Raw genomic sequence first — 5000 nt, forward strand, 5'->3', positions numbered from 1 at the left:
TTCCAATCAGTGTTTTGTTGTTCAATGGTCGTCTGATAATCGTCGAATGGCATGTATGGATTCGTTCTGCTGAGCCACGATGTCGTGAGTTGGGACAGAGGCTCGTAGTCCTTGGGTCCTGGTTCTGTTGTGCGGGGTCTGGTTGCTGGTTTTGTGCTTAAGGTTCAAACGTGTTCTTGTCGTTTTGTTGGGTGTAGACGGAGGGGAACGGGACTAGACTGGGGCGTGGATGGATTTCAGGAAAACGTATATAAGGGACATGTAGGATAGGTCACGGCTCGCCAAGACATCACGAACAGGAACAGCCGGCTGTCTACCCTCGGCCTGCAGGGAAGCTATTAATTTAGACCTGGCGTCACGGTGTACAGGGCATGACCAAACCACATGCTCTATGTCGTGATACCCTTCACCACAGGCACAGATACCACTTTACCCGAGCCCAACACGACGGAGGAGCGCGTCAAATCTATAGTGATTGGACATAAGCCGGGACATCACGCAAATGAAATCCCGACCTACATCCAACCCCTTGAACCACGGGTTCGTCGATACTTTGGGGATTATGGAATGTAACCACCTTCCCAATTCCCCTCTGGTCCAAGCATTTTGCCAACTGATGATCGTATTCTGACGTACAAGTGCGAAAAATTCATTAAAGGCAATTGGTCTTTCATAAATATCACCGTTTGTTGCGCCCACCTTAGCCAAAGAGTCCGCTTTCTCATTACCCGGTATCGAGCAGTGAGAAGGAACCCACGCTAAGGTAATCTGAGTAGATTTTTCGGATAAAGCACTCAGATGTTCCCGTATTTTCCCCAGGAAATACGGAGAGTGCTTAACATCTTTCATCGATCGGAGAGCCTCAATGGAACTGAGACTGTCCGTAAAGATGAAATAATGGTCCGTGGGCATTTTTTCGATAATCCCTAGGGTGTACTGAATTGCAGCTAATTCTGCGACGTAAACAGAAGCAGGATTATCGAGCTTATGGGAGACGGTTAAATTGTTATTGAAGATACCGAAGCCAGTGGACCCATCAAGAAGTGATCCGTCAGTGTAGTACATATTGTCGCAGTTGATGTTTCGATATTTATTGGAAAAAATTTTAGGGATCTGCTGCACGCGTAAATGATCCGGGATTCCACGAGTTTCTTCTATCATGGATGTATCGAAAAACACAGTAGAATCAGAAGTATTTGATAAGTCGACACGATTTGGAATATTCGAAGAAGGGTTAATATTTTGGGACATGTGATTGAAATACAATGTCATAAAACGGGTTTGAGAATTAAGTTCGATTAACCTTTCAAAATTTTCAATCACGGGACGGTTCAAGACCTCACATTTGATTAGAATACGAGAAGACAGGCTCCAGAAGCGGTTTTTCAATGGTAGTACTCCAGCTAAAACCTCCAAACTCATCGTATGGGTCGACTGCATGCAACCTAAGGCGATACGCAAACAACGATATTGTATTCGCTCCAGTTTGATCAAATGTGTGTTTGCTGCGGAGCGGAAGCAGAAACACCCGTATTCAATAACAGACAATATCGTTGTTTGGTAAAGCCTTATAAGGTCTCCTGGATGGGCTCCCCACCATTGTCCGGTTATTGTACGAAGAAAATTCACTCTTTGTTGACATTTTTTCATCAGATACCTCACGTGACAACCCCAGGTGCCTTTAGAGTCGAACCAGACACCAAGATATTTGTGTACCAAAACCTGAGAAATCGTTTTACCCATTAATTGTGTTTGAAGCTGAGCAGGTTCATGCTTCCTAGAAAAAACTACTATCTCAGTCTTCTCCGGAGAGAATTCGATACCTAGCTGTAAAGCCCAAGCAGACAAATTGTCCAAGGTATCTTGCAATGGTCCTTGCAAATCGGCAGCTTTGGCTCCTGTAACAGAGATTACACTGTCGTCTGCAAGTTGTCTTATCGTGCATGAATTTGCCAGACATTCGTCGATGTCATTTACATAAAAGTTGTAAAGAAGGGGGCTTAAACATGAGCCCTGGGGAAGACCCATGTAGCTAATGCGAAAAGTTGCCAAATCGCCATGCGTAAAATGCATGTGCTTTTCGGACAACAAGTTGTGCAAAAAATTGTTCAAAATTGGAGAAAATCCTTGTCGGTGAAGTTTACCCGAGAGAATGTCAATAGAAACGGAATCAAAAGCCCCCTTAATGTCCAAGAACGCAGACGCCATTTGTTCTTTACGAGCATACGCCAGCTGAATATCTGTTGAAAGCAACGCAAGACAATCATTCGTCCCTTTGGCACGGCGGAAGCCAAATTGAGTTTCTGATAGTAGACCATTTGATTCGACCCAGTGGTCTAAACGACGGAGTATCATTTTTTCCATCAATTTCCGGATACAGGATAGCATTGCAATCGGCCTATAAGAGTTGTGATTAGAAGCTGGTTTCCCTGGTTTTTGGATGGCGATCACCTTCACTTGCCTCCAATCCTGCGGTACAATGTTTTGCTCCAGGAACTTATTGAACAAGTTCAACAAGCGCCTCTTGGCATTGCCGGGTAGATTCTTCAACAAGTTGAATTTGATTCTATCTAATCCAGGCGCGTTATTGTTACAGGACAGGAGGGCAACTGAAAGTTCTGCCATCGTAAAAGGTGATTCTATCGCGTCGTGGCCCGGAGACGCATCGCGAACAATATTTTGCTCAGGAACAGAGTCCGGACATACTTTCCTGGCAAAATCAAATATCCACCTACTTGAAGACTCCTCGCTTTCGTTGACCGTTACGCGATTCCGCATTCTTCGGGCTGTGTTCCAAAGAGTGCTCATCGATGTCTCCCTCGACGTCTCGTTCACGAACCGACGCCAATATCCACGTTTCTTTGCTTTAGCCAAGCTTTTAAGCTTGGTATCAAGCTCCGAATACCGTAAATAGTCGCCAGGTATACCTCCCGTCTGGTAGGCCTTAAACGCGTCGGATCTTTGCGTGTAGACATCGGAGCACTCTTGGTCCCACCACGGAGTGGGAGGCCGTTCTTTGATCGTTACGCCGGGATATTTCTTCGTTTGGGCTTGCAACGCGGCGTCGAGAATCAAGCCCGCGAGGAGGTTGTATTCTTCAAGTGGTGAATGATGTTGAATCGACTCGACCGCTTTTGAAATCATTTCCTCGTATAACTTCCAATCGACATTTCGTGTCATTTTCGTGTTCATACGGAATGTCAATTGGTCGCATGCGAGTTGACCCGTTAGTAATTGAAATAAGAATAGGCAGATGGTCGCTACCGTGAGGATCGAGGATTACCTTCCATGTGCAATCCAACCGTAGCGACGTCGAACATAAGGATAGATCCAAAGCGCTTGGGCGCGCTGGAGGTTTCGGGATACGTGTCATTTCACCGTTGTTTAATATAGTCATGTCGAAGTCATCGCAAAGGTTATAGATTAAAGAGGAGCGGTTATCATTGTATGGGGAACCCCAAGCCACGCCATGAGAGTTGAAGTCTCCCAAAATCAAACGTGGCGAGGGAAGAAGTTCTATTAAATCAAAGAGCAGCCGTTGCCCAACCTGTGCTCTGGGGGGAATATATATTGAGGCAATACAAAGCTCTTTACCTTGTATTGTCATTTGACATGCGACAACTTCGATGCCTGGAATCGAGGGGAGGTTAATACGATAGAAAGAATAGCACTTTTTAATCCCTAAAAGTACTCCTCCATATGGGGTGTCTCGATCAAGGCGAATAATATTAAAATCATGGAAGTTGAGATCAATATTTGAAGTAAGCAAAGTTTCACAAAGGGAAAATGCATCGCATTTGTTTTTATTTATCAAAACTTTAAACGAATCAATTTTTGGTAAAATACTTCTACAATTCCACTGTAAGACAGAGATAGAATCCTTCATATACGCAGTTGAATTAGGCATCGAAGGATACAATCGCTGCAAGGAGGGGCCATTGGGCAGTCAACTGCTTCAAAAATGATCTAACTGTTGGGAGGAATGCTGTAAGAAAAATTTTAATTGGATCGGGTACATTGAAAGTTTCAAAAATCCAGTCCACAATGTCAGAAAATTTCACTAATCCAGAGTTTGTTTCATCAACTGGGAGTGTAAAAGGAGCAACTGGGGTTTTAGATGTTCCTGGCAGTGCTGGGAACTCCTTCTGGGACTTTAAATTTGCCAGCCCAGGAGGAGTTTGCTTCGGTTTTTCCGCAGCACTGTTTGGTTTGTTTGTAACCTTCATTTCACTTTGAGAAATCTTAGGACCTTTTCTGGGAAGTTTAGGAGAGGAAACACTTTTCCTCTTTCTAGACTCCCCAGGATTGGCGTAAGATGCTCCCGCTGGTGAATCGTCAGAATCGGTTTCCTCAGAGGGCAACAGATCGAAGGGGTTCGAAGTAACGGGAGAAGTGGTAACGGTCTTCTTCAGCATGTCAGCGTAGGAACGCTTTGAACGCTCTTTGAGAGACCGTTTTATTTTATCCCTGCGCTGCATGTACACCGCACATGTCGAGAGCTCATGCAGATTTTCTCCGCAGTGAATACACTTTTCAGCGTTAACACTGCAAGAATCTTCCGCATGAGACTCCCCACACTTGCCACAACGTGCCTTATTGCAGCAGTAGGCGGCTGTATGGCCTAACTGCTTGCAATTCAGGCAGTTCATGACGCGGGGCACGTAGAGCCTCACAGGGAGACGAACCCGGTGGATCGAGACGTGGCTTGGTAGTGCAGACCCGGCGAACGTAACTCGAAACGAGTCTGACGGAGTGTATACTGTTTTGCCACCGATGATCGATGCTGACCGCAATTGCTTGCAGTCGAGCACCTTTACTTCGGGACACGTTTTGTTCTTAAAGCACCCTTTGGCACTTTGCAGTATACACTCGACGGACAGACTCGAATCGGTTATGACACCGTCGATCTCCACGTCTCGTGTGGGTATGTAAACGCGATACTCGCGTGTGAAGAGCTCAGAGCAAGCTATATCGTTGGCCTCTTTCAGGTTACCGACCAC

Source organism: Wyeomyia smithii, chromosome 2 (assembly GCF_029784165.1).
Source record: "Wyeomyia smithii strain HCP4-BCI-WySm-NY-G18 chromosome 2, ASM2978416v1, whole genome shotgun sequence".
Lineage (NCBI taxonomy): Eukaryota > Metazoa > Arthropoda > Insecta > Diptera > Culicidae > Wyeomyia > Wyeomyia smithii.